The 16,095-nt window shown below is 39.7% G+C and overlaps 1 long non-coding RNA gene across 1 annotated transcript in view; it reads left to right on the top strand.

Annotated features, from left to right (window-relative positions):
- Positions 1-15,875, top strand: part of LOC107183298 — an 18,579-nt gene extending 2,704 nt beyond the window's left edge. Inside the window, exons 2-3 of the long non-coding RNA XR_001514081.1 lie at positions 2,268-2,270; positions 15,864-15,875. This is a non-coding gene — a long non-coding RNA (uncharacterized LOC107183298). The remainder of the gene's footprint in view (positions 1-2,267; positions 2,271-15,863) is intronic.
- The last annotated feature ends 220 nt before the right edge of the window (positions 15,876-16,095 follow it).

The raw sequence follows: 16,095 nt of genomic DNA, 5'->3' as shown, positions 1-16,095 counted from the left end.
ACCTGCCCCCGCCCCACTGGCCTAGTCCCCCCTCACTGCCCTCCTGCCAGCCTAATTGCCCCCAACTGTCCCCCCTGCCAGCCTGGTTGCCCCTAACTGCCCCCCCCCACCAGCCTGGCTGCCCCATGCAGCCTGGTGTTCAGTCGTTTGGTTATCCTTCACCAACCCCCTGCTGGCCTGCTAATAGGCAGCCATCTTGTGAGGATGTGAGGGTTAATTTGCATATTACCTCTTTATTATATAGGATAGAATCAAAATAGACAAAAATCTTTTTATAAAATCATAATTCTTACATGTTTTGTTTATAGAAATTATATTTTTTTGTAATTACTTCCCACTCTAAAGGAGGATAGGCCTTTATTTTTCCCATTTGAAATGCTATTCAGTTTCAATTATTACCTGTAAAAAAAGTATGATGTGCTAATATATAAATGGCATATAATAGATTGCTGTTTGAGGAACAAATGTACATTAAAATGTAAATTGAAATACAATTATGTATTATTAGAGGCCTGGTGCATGAAATTCGTGCACAGGGGGTAGGGGGGTCCCATCAGCCCAGCCTGCACCCTCTCGCCAGCCTGACCCCTTGGGGGATGTCCGACTGCCAGTTTAGGCATGATCCCGGTATCACCTAACATTGGAAAAAGTAAAACTTACAGCTCCTAACTGCTCCCCCTGACCAGCCTTGTCACCTCTTATTGCCCCCCTGCTGGCCTGGTTGCCTCCAACTGCCCCCCATGCCAGCCTAATCTCCCCAACTGCCCCCCCCCACTGGCCTGGTTGCCCCCAATTGCCCCCCTGCTGGCTTGGTTGCCCCTAACTGCCCCCCCCCACCAGCCTGGCTGCCCCATGCAGCCTGGTGTTCAGTCGTTTGGTTATCCTTCACCAACCCCCTGCTGGCCTGCTAATAGGCAGCCATCTTGTGAGGATGTGAGGGATAATTTGCATATTACCTCTTTATTATATAGGACTAGTTAGCAGGCACCCCCACTCTTTATTATATAGGATAGAATCAAAATAGACAAAAATCTTTTTATAAAATCATAATTCTTACATGTTTTGTTTATAGAAATTATATTTTTTTGTAATTACTTCCCACTCTAAAGGAGGAAAATAATTTTCCCTCTACCCTTCTAGGTTCTTGGCTGAGACTCCCATCCTATAATAAAATATAGAATAATAGGAGCAAAAGAAGTGTAATAAAATGTATATCTCTTGTATACATGGGAGATACCAGGAATAGCTCACCAAAGGCTCAAGCTTAAATATCATCTCTAAGTTAAGATAAAAGTTGGGGGCAGGGTGCGACCATTTATGGAGGTTACAAGAAAAACACTCTAAGCCAGGGTATTGTTGTTATGCAAATTTGCCTTAACCTTCTCCATTGATAGAGTTTCTAGAGCAGTGGTTCTCAACCTGTGGGTCGCGACCCCTTTGGGGGTCAAACGACCCTTTCACAGGGATTGCCTAAGACCATCGGAAAACACATATATAATTACATATTGTTTTTGTGTTAATCACTATGCTTTAATTATGTTCAATTTGTAACAATGAAAATACATCCTGCATATTGGATATTTACATTACAATTCATAACAGTAGCAAAATCAAGTTATGAAGTAGCAACGAAAACAATTTTATGGTTGGGGGTCACCACAACATGAGGAACTGTATTCAAGGGTCACGGCATTAGGAAGGTTGAGAACCACTGTTCTAGAGATTAGTCATCCCCTTATTCCTGATACAAAGTGAAAGACACCCTTATCAATGGAGATTTCCCTTATAAATGTAAACTTTCCTCACAGTAGAGCAGCTTCTATTCTGTTTGCAAAAATACTTCTGTGCCTGCAGCCTCTCAAAAATTATCAGCCCCAAATAATCAATATGCCAAAGAGGCATATTTTGGTGTAGCATATTCTGCTTCCTTTCACTCATCATGATTGTATTCAAAGATTTTCATTTGTTAGCACTATTTTGAAAAAGATGAATTGTTATTCTCTGTAAAATTCATTGCAAGTAAATATCAAAGGAAAGTGGATATCTTTGTTACTAATTTTTTATGCATTGATCTTTAAAGTACTTGCAATATGCTGAGCTTCTACATACACTTTAAAGAACATTTTTATTGAGGTATAATTTGTATGCCATAAAATACACCCATTGTAAATGTTCAAGTCAATAATTTTTAGTAAATGTATAATGCCAGAAGCCAGTCCATCCTTGCTGCTTGACACAGTCACTGCAGGGAAGAAACATCTGCACAGCATGTTTCAAGGGACCTGGCGTATATGGCATACTGTTCTTAATATGTTTACTCACCTTCTTGGCGCTATGTGTTTTAACCAAGGTCACCTCTCCGAGAAAAGTTGTTTCCCCACGTAGGGATTTTTCCCTGAAGTCAGGGAGGGGATAAAAAAGTAACCTTTGGAATAGAAATTGTTAGGATTAAAATCAACTGGTATAAATACAGATGTAACAAGACAATAACACACAGAATCTGGCTGGAGATCCTGGCTAGAACCTGGCTAGAGAACCTGGCTAGGCTGCTGATCAACTGAACGCTGTCTCCGTGTCATTCCTTCTTTGCCGACTCTGTCCACACCTTTGGGAACCCCTGGACCTGCTGGGGCTGGACCCCAACAGTATAAAATTGTGCAACATTCCCCCCCCATCCAGTTTTAGAAGATTTTCATCATCCCTCAAACTTTTCTCATGTCTATTTGTAGTCACTCCCCACTTCCATCCTAGTCCCAAATAACCACTGATATATATGCCTTTTGTCTCTACAGTACATAAACTTTGACAACTTCTCTATTAAGTTGAGATCATATTGAGGGAAATACATAGAATTATCATATTTATGCTTTTATTCAGCAAATAAAAGCATAAATACAAGCACCTACTAGATGGTTAATACAGTAGTAGATATAATTTATATCCATTGTGGTATAAACAGTTGAAAGAAGGGAATATAGTAGGTAGACAGGCATGAGCAGAGTAAGAATGATGGTCCAAGTATGGAAGGTCACCAGGGCAGAAAACTCTGGGTGCCTAGCAATGGACAATTGTCTGATGGAATCTCACCCTCAGGATGACCTTTCCTCCCCTAGCATATTGCTGGTCATGTTTTTTAGACCCCCTAACTATCTGACCCTCCCCTGACCTTTCCTCCCCTAGCATATTGCTGGTCATGTTTTTTAGACCCCCTAACTATCTGACCCTCCCCTGACCTTTCCTCCCCTAGCATGTCACTAGTCATGTGATAGACCCCTTAGAGAAGGAAATGGGGGAGGGGGCAGAGAAGAGCCAAATAGCCTCATAAGACTCCCATACAAGCCTTCGTGAAGCGGGATTCTTGGATTGGAATATGCAGTGTTGCCCTGGGAAGAATTGTTCCTGGGCTTTTTGTCCATTGGAGTTGAAGAATGAATCCATTGACCGAAGATGGTATAGCAGAGGTGGAAATTTATTGAAGAACAAGTACAGATTCCCACTTGGGGAGGGGGATAGGGTCCCACTGAGTTCCTTTCCCCTATGGCTTATAGGGCAGATCTTTGTGCCTTGATATCCCCTCTGATTGGTCACTACTCCCTTAGACTGGTTACTATAGTAACTCCTGAGCTCAAAGGTCCAACCTTACATGGGACATGTGAGATTCTCTCCCCCTTCCCCCCTTCCTTATTGTTTTCCTCTTCCCTTTGGGCTTTCTTCTTCTCCTTCTGGATGAAGGGCTTCCTTCCTTTTATTTTGTAAATATAGACCTTCTGCTTTTCCCAGCTCCCTCATTCTATGGAAATGTACCTGTTGCAGCTTTTCAGCTCCCCTATTCTATGGAAATATCCCTTCTGCTGCTGTGCTCTTCCATGGTTTCCTTCATGGTCCCCTTAATTTCCAAAATTTCTGAAATTTTCTAAACCTCTCCTATCTTACCCCTAAAATTACTTTTCAATGTTATTGGACAATTAAGCAAGAAATGTCTTTCCTTGAGGTCAGTGGATAATTTGAGGGCCTTTAAGTAGCAGCCGTTATGCTTTCCAGTGCTCAAAGATGGGGCTAAATTCTGGGGTCTGTGGGCGAAGGGAAGCTCAACTAAAATTTGGTCCTTAGATATTTTGTCCAGATTGGTATGTGGGTTAAGCCAATTCAGCTAATCATTTATGAGGAAAAAGTTGTTATGTTTTTCTGGGCATTATAGCAAGTCTCCTAGTTTCTTGGTCCTTTAATCACAGGCAGTAATTTCTGTACAAACTTGGGTTTAAAATGGAAAGGAATTCTTAGAGGTAAAATAGGCAGGTTTAGGGAGTTTTAGGAATTAGGGGGCCCATGGGGTAGAACAGCAGGGCTGCAAAGCTGGGAGTTGCCAGAAGGCAAACATTCACAGAACAAGGGGGCTGGGAGCTGCCCAAAGGTAACATTCACAGAATAAAAGGAGAGGGAACCACTCACTCCAGAATAAAGAGGAAGGCCACAGGGAGTAGAACAAAAGGGAGGAAAAGAGGGGAACCCCAGGTGGGGTTCAGTTCTGAAGCTGCTATAGTGACCAATCAGAGGGGATATCAGGACACAAGGAACTGCAACTTGTATAAACCTTAAAAAGAGTGACTTAGTGGGCTACCCCTTGGAAACCTCTTCCCCACGTGGGAGTCTGTGTTTGTTTCCCAATAAATGTCCACCTTTTCCTATACCACCTTTTGTCTGTGGCTTCATTATTCGAATCCACCTGGAAATGGAGTCAGAGCAACAGGTCACGATTGGCAGAAATAGAGGAAAGCAGACGATTGGATATAGAGTTCAAGGCCACGTTTATAAGGTTTTTCAAGAATTTTATGGAAACCGCCGATAAATTTAATGAGTCCCTCATTAAGTATAGTGAGACCATGCAGGACATGAAAAAGGACCAACTAGAAATTAAGCATACACTGACTGAAATAAAGAATAATTTACAGAGATCCAACAGAAGACTAGAGGATCCCAAGAAACAAGCTAAAGATTTGAAATACAAAGAAACAAAAAATACCCAACCGAAAAAGAAAAAAAAAGTAAAGAGAGTCCAAAATCCCTGTTTCATTTGCATAACTGCTGTCTTAAGGATTAAGCCCTTAAGACAATGTGGCTCTGATCTCCATCAAATAATCCCAGGAACAAAGCCTCAGCGCCATTGACCATTGTTAGCATAAGAAATATTCAAACTTGTGAAGAATTTTTGTGAGTGGTTTTTTTTTGTTTGTTTTTTGTTTTTGTTTTTTAGCCAAACTGTGGACAATTCCTGGGAAGCAGAATCTCAAGGGATCAAGACAATGCTTCAGAGAACAGTTTAGCATCTTGTTTCATACATCACAATCAAAAGAGGACATGGAAGTGGGTTACATGAAATCCATAGTGATGGATTAGGGAGGTGGGAGAAAGCAAAGTGGGGGAACATCTGGGATTGGATAAACAGTGAAATGATAGACACATACTTCTTGTACTTACGTGGGTGCAGGATAGTTATTAGTCAACAATGAACTCAATAACAATGAGGGGATTTGTGGTCTCTGCCAAGGGGTGCCTGTGCTTTGAGAGGGTCCAGAAAAAGGAAAAAAATTACTGACATTCCAACATATGTTATTGTAGATGCAAATAGACAAGCTCAGTTAAAGTGAAGATTGACTTTTGTCAGGGAAGATAGCCTAGGACATGACTACCCACCATAAACTGCTTTTTATTTTTAAAAGTTTTAATGTCAGACCATCCTTTATAGTTACTTTAGGTCTCTGAGGCTGCCACACAGGCCTTGTCTGAGCTCATCGGGTTAGCATGTGGCCCCTTTTTGCCCACACCATAGAGACAGAGTTTTGCTCAAACTAGAAACAACATCTAGGCCTCAGTCGCCGTTCAGCTCCAGACCCAAACAAGCAGCAAGGCCTGGTAAGGGACGCCCCGACTGACATCAGGACTAGCTGCTATGACTAATGAACCACCACTCTGAAAAGACACCTTTGGAAAACTGATGGATATTCCATTGAGATCCTTTCCAGGGACCTCCCCTAAAATCTCTGCTCTTAAAAGCCCTTTGGAGGGAGGACCAAGTGTGTGGCTCTCTCTTGAGCATACCTGTGCCTTTCCCACCCCCTTCCTTCCCTAGCACTCTCTCTCTCTCTAAAGTATATGGGAGCTTTTCTGCCGCTCCTTACCCTAAGTGCATATATCCTTGCTTTCCTTCTCCTAAGTTCCAAGGACCCCTTTCTTTGTCTCTGTAACTTGTTTCCTGAGCCTACACATACCAGCTGGCTCATTTCTTCCACAGCTCACTTCTACCTCTGTGACTTTCCAAATAAACTTTTGTTTGTATTTGAGTTTTGGCTCTGAATTCTTTCTTAGCTAGAACTCAAGTACCAAGGTTGTTTTATCGAGGTCCAATAGCCAGTAACAATCTGGTGCCGTTTCACTGCTAACAGAAACATAAGTTGAAATGCAATTAAAAATATTCTGAGTTAGGGGGACAAAGTAGATATAAGCTCCCTGCCTCATGGAATTTTTATTATGGATGTAAATTATGGTAAATGATATTGTCAGGGAAGGGGAAAGTTTCCTCCTGCCCCTCTTGAGTTATTATGACTGGGTAAATAATGAAATTGAGACAAGACCAGATTACTAGGAGAAAAAACAGTTTAATACATGCACAAAGGAGATCTTAAACGATGCTCAGAGAGATGATGGAAGCAGGAAGCTTTTTATACTATTTAGACGAACATTAAGTTTGTAAGGATTTGACATGACAAATAAACTTAGGTTTGGGTGCTCATTAGTTAGGAATCTAAGCAAAATTCGGGCATGGGTATTAAGTCAGAAAAAAGTAACAAGTTTGTTTATACAAGCTTCTTTGCTCTGAATTCCTAAACCTTGAAGATAAGGATGGCTCTTTTCTTCACACACACACACACACACACACACACACACACACACACACACTGAAGCAAGGAAGGCATCTTTCACAGGGGGGATGTTTTTTCTGCTTTTAAGGAGACAAAGGAGGGTCAACGTGCCCTTCTTGCACTGGTTGCTTTTCAAGTAACTTTAATTCAAAATAATCAATATGCCATCATGGGATATTTTGTGGCTGCTTTTCCTGGGCCCCAACAATACATAACTTAGGACATAAATAATATAAATTGATAAAGTGGACAAAAATCACTACAATGTCTTCTGAACTGAGTGACTGTCTCATGAACATGCTCATCGGATATCTACCAACTGGTTACATATATTTATACAATATGCCATCAGATGTTCTTAAATAACTCCATTTTATGGGTAATAATTAAATGATTTCTTTAATTTGCGACTTCTAGGACAGAAAAGGCAATATATGCCTAAATTATTTAATGATTACAAAAATATTCTGCAACATTTCCAGCTTTCTTTAAGGTTTTCACCTGTAATAGCACATTTTTAGTCCTGTTATTAATGTTTAACATTTCTCATTAATTGATCCATTCAACAGACATTCTGTTTGCCTTTACTATATGTCAAGCATTATTCTACATTCTGGGGAATTAGTATTGAAAAAAGAGTCCCTGCTACTCTGAAACTTACATTATATTGGAAGAAACAGACAGTAATAAATTTAAAATCTAAAGAAATACATGAAGAAAAATAAATTAGGATAAGGGACTAGACAGTGATGGTGTTGCAGATAAACTGCCAGGTGGTGTGGGAGGAGAATTAATCAGCCAGGCACTCAGAGGATATTTAGAAAAGTTATTTTGTCCATATTCATCACTCAGGATTTGGAGGCTGACTCTCCTGAGTCATGGCAGATGCACTAGTGCCGTGACTCAGGGGAGTCAGTCTCCAAATCCTGAGTGATGAATATGGACAAAAGTCTCCCTGTCTACCCTTAGTTTCTTTGCCCCCCAAATATGGATTAGGCTTCTGGATTTTTCGAGGGCTTTGCAGCCCCCACGAGTTAGATGGGGGAAGTGAGATTACACCCAGCGGCCTGTCTGATGCCAATGCTACCAACCCCCTCTGGGGGTTGTATATGGTTCATGGTTTATGGCCTCTGTACAATGGGAGTATTCCGGGAAACAGGTTCTGCAAGGTAGGACAGGCATCACTGATAAGAATGGGGCTAATTATTGGCTAGCAAGAGTGTGTGTCAGAATGCAGGTTACTGGCACAGATTCAGATAGCTACTCCCACCCCCACCCCCCCGCTCCCTGCCAGATGTCTTATTTTCTCCTTCAGTGGGAGATGGATAGGTGGTTTTTTTAAGAAGAGTGGTCAAGGAAATTATTTCTGAAGTGGTAAATTTGAGCAAAATTTAAATAAAACAGGGGAGTAAAATATGCAGTGTCAAGAGGAAGAGAAACCCAGGCCATAGACCCATATAGAGCCCCTGAAGCTAAAACCTACTTGATTAACTTAAGTGACAGAGGAGACCAGTGTGGCTAGCACTGAGAAAGAGTAAAGGAGAATATTTATTGAATACTAGAGGCCAGATGCACAAAATTCATGCAAGGGTAGGTCTTTGCAGCCCCTGCTGCCTCACGGCCCTGTGACCCTGCCCCCCCCCCTTTCCGCCCACTGGTCATTCCAGAAGGTCGTTCTGCTGTCAGTCTAATTAGCATATTAGCTCTTTATTATATAGGATGAGATCAGAATGGAAGCCAGGGACCAGAGTATGTGTGCCTTGTATATTAAGCCAAGAAATTAGATTTTATTCTGACATAAAAAAATCACAGAAGTGTTGGAGTAAGAGTTAAATGATACAATTTACATTTTTAAAAGGTTCACTATGGCTTTTGTATAGAGAATGGATAGTAGGGAACAATGAAGTAGGGGTAGAAGGTTAGAGAATCATTAGGAAGTTATTGCTTGACAATGATTTTTGACTAGGATGGTAGGAGTAGAGGTGGTTACTTGAATCAAGAAGTTACTTGATTCTGGATAATCTGTATTTTGAATATAAGGCCAACAGGGTTTGTTAATATCTATAATACGGGTTATAAGAGAAAATCAGATCAACACCAAAGATCTTGTTCCAAGCAACAAAAAAGATTGAGTTGCCATTGACTGATATGGAAAAATATGTGGGCCAAGCTGGTTAGGGGGTGTTAAGAATCAAAAGTTTAGTTTGGAACATGGTTTGTTTGAGTTGTCTGTTATTCATAAAAGTGGAGATGTTGAGCAAGAAATTAGATTGAATCTGGAATTCATGGAAGAGGTCAAGGCTGGGGATTTAATTTTAACAGATATCCATGTGGAGATAGTATTTTATTTTATTATTATTATTAAATATATTTTTATTGATTTTAGAGACAGAGAAAGGGAGAGAGAGAAACACTGATGACAGAGAGAAACATGGATCACTGCCTCCCATATATTCCCCCAAACTGGGGATTGAGTGGCAACACAGGCATGTGCCCTGACCAGGAATCGAACCAGTGAACTCTTAGTGCATGGGACTATGCTGAACCAACTGAGCCACACTGGCCAAGACTAGAGATAATATTTTAAAGCAATGAGCCTGAAAGAGATCACCTGAGACATGAGTATAAACAGAATAGAATGGAATAGAATAGTCTCAGGATTTAGACTTGGAAAACTACAATGTTTAAAAATCTAGAAAATGAAATAGATGAAACAAAAGGGATTAAGATGAAACAACCAAGCCCTGGTCAGTGTGCTCAGTGGGTTGGGCTTTTTCCCATGTACCAAAAGGTTGCCTGTTCAATTCCCGGTCAGGGCACATGCCTGGTTTGTGGGCCTGATGCCCAGTGGAAGCATATACAGGAGGCAGTGATCAATGTTTCTCTCTGTCATCGATGTTTCTCTCTTTACCTCTCCTTTCTTCTCTCTCTAAAAATCAATAAAAATATTTAAAAATACTTCCATTTGCAACAACGTGGATGGATCTTGAGAATGTCATGCTAAAGTGAAGTCAGACAGAAAAAGTCAAGAACCATATGATTTCACTTATATGTACAAATGAAAGCAACAAATGAGCAAAGTAGAAAAGCATGAAGTCACAGACAACAGTATAGTGGTTACCAGAGAGAAGGGGCTGGAGGAGGTGTATGTAGTAAAGGAGACAAAAAAGATGATTTGACTTTAGGTGATGGGCATTCAATGCAATATACAGATGATGTATCATAGATTTATAACACTTAAAACCTACATCATTTTATTATCCAATGTCACCCCAATAAATTTAATTTAGAATGTAAAAAATATATATTTTAAAAAAGAAAAAACAGCCAGAAAAGTTGATAGAGAGTAAAGCATGGTCTCCCTGAAGCCATGTGAAGAAAATAAATCTTCATATATGAACACCATTATGGACCAGGGACAATGGGTATAGATAACTATAATAAACTTTTACTAATATTAAAAAAATAAAGTTCCCCAGGATATACCATCCTGTGGGAGCAAATTAAATCAAGATAATATTAGTACATGAATAGTATGAGCTTGCTGCCTTTACCTTCTGATGCTAGTCCTCAGCTCCCTGTAGATTTGAATAACAAGGGCTGTGCTGTATTCAAAAACCCTACTTCCCTTTGCAAACTATTTCTGTCAGTGAGTTATGCTCACCGTGCCTTCCTATTTATTTTTTAAAGATAAATTATTTTGTGAAGCCCCTTTTTTCTTTGATCCAAATAGGTTTTAGTTTGATTGATCCTTAGATTTGCTTGACATGTCCAAATATATTTGAACCTCATCAATGGACACACCTGGAGTTATTTTATCACAAGACTCCTCAGTAAATAGACTTCAGTACAGCCTGTCTCAGCAGTTCATCAGAACATGTCCAAGCATGTCTGAATCCCTACCTGTTTGTTTCTGGCTACACACCTTATGATATGAATTACATTTTCTGCCAAGGTATGTACAAAATGCAACAGAAAAAATTTCTCTAAAAAATAGGACAGAAGAACTAATTTTGCCTGGGGAAGAATGGGAAAAGCTGGAAAATTATGCAATGGGAAAAATTTCATAGAAAAACTCTGAAGTTAAAGTGGATCTTCAAAGATATGTGTGTGTTTTCCAAATGAACTTAATAGGCAAAAAAGTCATGGGATACATAAACAATATCATGGAGGCATGAAAATGCATGATATGTTCAAGAGTAAGCAAATAGTCTTATTCCTAGAGGACAGAGTTGATTTATGTAATGAAAATAGAAAAATTGGTCTATTCAGATTGTGAAAATAATTTTACATTGTATTAAGAGGTTCTAATTTTATTCTATAGGTAATGAGGGCATTGAAGTTATGTTATTATTATTTTTAGAGAAAGAGGAAGGGAGAGGGAGAATTACATTATTGAATCTCTATTTTAGAAAAAAATAACTGATTGTTGTGTAAATGTCAGGGAGAGAAATGAAAACTGTTGGAACAGTTGAACAAAGAGAAAATGAAGAACTAAATAAAGAGAATAGCAATTGAATGGAGAAAGCACAAGTATGATCAAGTCTTGGAAGTAGCGTTGATAAGATTTAATGACTAATGGCATGTAATGAGTGGGGAAAAAATATACTTTTTTGTTAATTCTGAGGTTCCAATTTTGATGACTGTGTAGATAGTGATGCAACAGAAAATAGGCAGATACAGCCTGACTGTGTGGCTCAGTGGCTGAGCATCGACCTATGAACCAGGAGGTCATGGTTTGATTCCTGGTCAGGGTGCATGCCTGAGTTTCGGGCTTGATCCCCAGGAGGGGGCGTGCAGGAGGCAGTTGATCAATGATTCTCTTTCATCACTGATGTTTTTATCTCTCTCCCTCTCCCTTCTTCTCTGCAATCAATAAAAATATATTTTTAAAAATTACAAAAAGAAGCTGATACGGATCTGTAGTAGAAATAGTAGATTCAGTTTTGAATCAGTTAAGTTTAATGTATCTAAACTACATTCAGGTATAGGCATTCAAAAGACAATTAAAAATATGAGCTTGAACCTAAGGAGTGAGGCATAACCTTTAAACACCAATTTGGGAATAATCAACATAGAAGTTAATTGAAGTTATAGGCACGATTGAATCACCTGGGGAGAAAGAAGATTACGAAGATTTGTTAATTCATTAAACAAATTCCTAACAAAGAAGTACTAACAAAGAGTTACCTAACAAAGAGGCATGCGAGGACCTGAGAACAAAATTGCGAGAACAGATACATAAGTCTCTATTCCTATTAAACTGAAGCTGTATTGCGATCTTGTGTGGGGAGATAGATGTCAAACAATGAATTACAATTTTGGCATTTTCATCATGAATTTTTAAATAACCTGAACTGCAAAGTTTTATAAAGGCATTAGAAGAATTAGACTTAGAAATGTGAGCTCTTTTACAAGCTCATGCAAGCAACAAATACAACACAACTTTCCATGCAGGATCCAAACGTTTTACCTTGGTACCCTTAGCTCATGTTCCACTGAAATAGTTCTTTTACTCCTCTCTACACCTCCCACCAACCCCTGGTCAATCTCTGGTTATTTTCATACTAGAGTCCTGGTGCATGAAATTTGTGCACAGGTAGGGTCCCTAGACCTGGACAGCGATCAGGGCTGATCGGGGCCTTCTGGCTGCTGGCCAGAGCCTTCCTTCATTCTATGCTGCCCCCTGGTGGTCAGCACATGTTATAGCAAGCGGTTGAATTCCTTGTAGGTCGAACTCCCAAGGGGACAATTTGCATATTAGCCTTTTATTATATAGGATTACACTTTTTGAAAAACCAACTTAGATGTTATGGGCAACAATAAGCTTTTCCCAAATCCTCTGAGTCAGAATGACTTTCTCTCTTTGCTCCCATAATTAGAACACTTAGCACCTTTGCCCATGTTATAGTTTCTGATTGTGCATGTATATGTCTCAGGAGAATATTAGCTCCCTAACAGTAGAAACTATAATTTTCCCATAGTAGGTTTATGGTAAATTTGTACTGAATTTAATTATTAAAACAATGCTGTCCAATGGAAATGATATTGGGAATGTTTTGTATCTGTGTTGTCCAGTATATAGTAGCCACTAGCTATTGAACACTTGAAATGGGGCTAGCATGATTGAGGGACTGAAATTTTAATTTTATTCAACATTAATTTAAATTTAAAATAGCCACATGGTTACAGTACTGGATAGCACAGATTATGGCCATGCAGCCATTTAACAGGTGTGGGATTCTGTCAGTTCTGTGAAATCCTCTAATGTCAAGTAGAGTCTAAACAGTCAGTTGATTGGTAGTTTTTTTGTTTGTTTGTTTTGTTTTTTTCATTTTCCTACCTGGTTTTATGCTGTGCAGAGAGACCTTTCATCAACCATATGGACAGTCTATACTAAGCAATATTTGAAGAATAGCAACAAAAGAAGAAGCTCTAAACCAGTGATGGCGAACCTTTTGAGCTCGGCGTGTCAGCATTTTGAAAAACCCTAACTTAACTCTGGTGCCATGTCACATATAGAAATTTTTTGATATTTGCAACCATAGTAAAACAAAGAGTTATATTTTTGATATTTATTTTATATATTTAAATGCCATTTAACAAAGAAAAATCAACCAAAAAATGAGTTTGGGTTTCACCTCTGACACGCGTGTCATAGGTTCGCCATCACTGCTCTAAACCTTGACTCCAAACAAATCGGCGTTTTATGGAGGAAAGTATAATCTAAAGGCATTAGGACATTTAAGACTTTAAAAATATCTATCACTACATGCTAGGAAGTAAACTGAAATTAATGCAAACATTAATGAAACATTAATGAAAAAAATGCAACACTGTATATAAATGTCTAATCATTATGCTGTATACCTGAAACTAAAATGATATTGTATGTCAACTATCATTTACAAATAAATTTCAAAACGCTTTAAAATGCTTCTATGGCTAGAATCATGAACAGATTCAGGTTTACTGAGTAGGGCAGAGTTCATTGTTCCAGCGTGTGCTACAGAAAGACACAGCTAGAGTGTTATGTGTGTCGTCTACCTCTGAAAAGTGTACTGCTTATCACAGAGGAGCCCAAATGAAAAATCATGGATGGCTCAGCACAGGCTAACCTTCACAATCAGTTCAAACGCCACAACACAGTGGGTGGAGCCCAGGGGTCCCTTTGAATGTGGAGGACAGCTTAACTCCCACAAGCATCTGTGTGCTAACTTCTTGGGAATCCCTATTGCCAGGAACATTCCAAACTCAGATAAAGTCTCTAATCCTGCTGCCTTGGTATGGCCACCCCCTTTTTTAAAATCTTGCTTATGACCAAAGAGATTTCCAGTGAGCAAGAAAAGTCCTCTTTAGACTAGGTTGATTATCATTATTCAGTTACTACTAAAAGATATGGCAAGTTTGTAGGCATCAGTCTCAAAGGTATTTTACTATATAATTATCATCAGGAAAAAAAAATTATTCTGACTGGTATAAAGAAATTTTTGGCCTACAGAGCTTTTCACAGATGCTCTTAGTGTACAGAATATCTCCTTTCTGCCTACTTTCTCTACCCTCACCTATAAATATATATGTAAGCTCCTAGTGAGGAGTGGAGAGCAGTCCTCAGAGGGGGGGGGGGTAATTGAATCGGTGCTAAGGGGTTGATGGAAGAGTGAGATTGGTGAGGAGGTTTGGAGATCTGACCCCTATAAACTGTCCACCCCTGTGGACTCATTTTGAAAGAGACTACTAGGAGTCAAGAATGGACTGTCAGACAGGCCAAGGTTTCAATCCTGGTTCTGCCTTACTAGCTCTGTGACTCTGAGCAAGCAACTTAATGAGGTTAGGATTATAAAATCTATACTAATAAAAGGGTAATATGCTAATTAGACCAGACATCTTCTGGACATCCTTCAGGAAAAAGCCACAGTGGCAGGGGTGAAGGTAGAGGCAGTTAGGGGTGACCAGGCCAGCTGGGGAAAGCAGTTAGGGGTGACCAGGTTGTCCAGGGAGGGCAGTTAGGGGCAACCAGGCAGGCAGATAGGTGAGTGGTTAGGAGCCAGCAGTCCTAGATTATGAGAGGGATGTCTGACTGCCAGTTTAGGCCCAATCCCGTACTGGCAGTCAGACATCCCCTGAGGGGTCCTGGAATGGAGAGGCTGGACTGAGGGACCTCCCCCCCGATGCATGAATTTTGTGCACTGGGCCTCTAGTTAGGATAATAATAGTCATTACCTGGCAGAGTAATAGTCAGAACTAAAGAGGTAATGCCAATATGACACTTAGCCTTTGTTAGTAAGGTTATCATCATCACTTGACTCTAAGCTACACAAAAGTTGAGGACCATGTCTGCCTTCTTCAGTATTGTGTACCTGGTACCTAGCACAGTGCAGGGCACATAATAGATTGAATGAATAATTAAGTAATTAGAGGAGAGGGGGCTAGAAAAAGACCTGTTTAAGAGTCTATGTGAGATTCTAGCACAAAAGAAAAGTTTCAGGTGAAAATTGTGGCAAAGAATTGAGAAGGAGAAGGTGTTCTCAGCACCTGCAGTTCTGCATGGCTCATTTCAAGTGTTGAAAGGATCTGGAATCAGCTGCCATGGCATATACATGGGAGTGCTCATGATGAGCACTTGCAGTGGTGGGGTTCTGAGTGGATTAAAGGGCATAGGGTGTTGAAAGTAGCTGCCAAAGAATGGGAGGTTAGAGCTTTTAGATTCATTTATGGGACCTCTTCAAATTACTGAGGATGTTTTTGAGAAGGACTATATTTCAGCAAGCTGTTTGGAGCTTCCATAACTTGGTTTTTAAAGTCAACTTGACCTTATTGTGTTGCCACGGGATGGTGAATATCTAGAACAAGCAGTGATGCTATTGTCAAGTTGGTCTGCCATAACAAAGTAATTTTCCAATATTGACTGAATTGTTTTAAAATTAAACCTTTAATATTGTAAAGGTGCTGGAAGTTCCTTGGTATAGATGGTGTATCCCCAACCTCCCTATTCTTTAAAATGCTCCATTATGAGTGCTTTGATGATTTCTGCTTTTCACTCTCACTTTATATTTCCTTGATTTTTTTCTTCTAAATTGTTACTATTTTTCATCTCTCCTTATTTGTCTGGGTTTCCTATGCCTCATGACTTCCAATGTAGTATCTAGCAAAGCCCTTAGGGATTTCTTAGTTCCTA

The sequence above is a fragment of the Myotis davidii genome, unplaced genomic scaffold, assembly GCF_000327345.1.
Source record: "Myotis davidii unplaced genomic scaffold, ASM32734v1 scaffold837, whole genome shotgun sequence".
Classification (NCBI taxonomy): domain Eukaryota; kingdom Metazoa; phylum Chordata; class Mammalia; order Chiroptera; family Vespertilionidae; genus Myotis; species Myotis davidii.
Note: the sequence above shows the minus strand (reverse complement) of the source record. Positions and strands in the feature narration are given on the sequence as shown.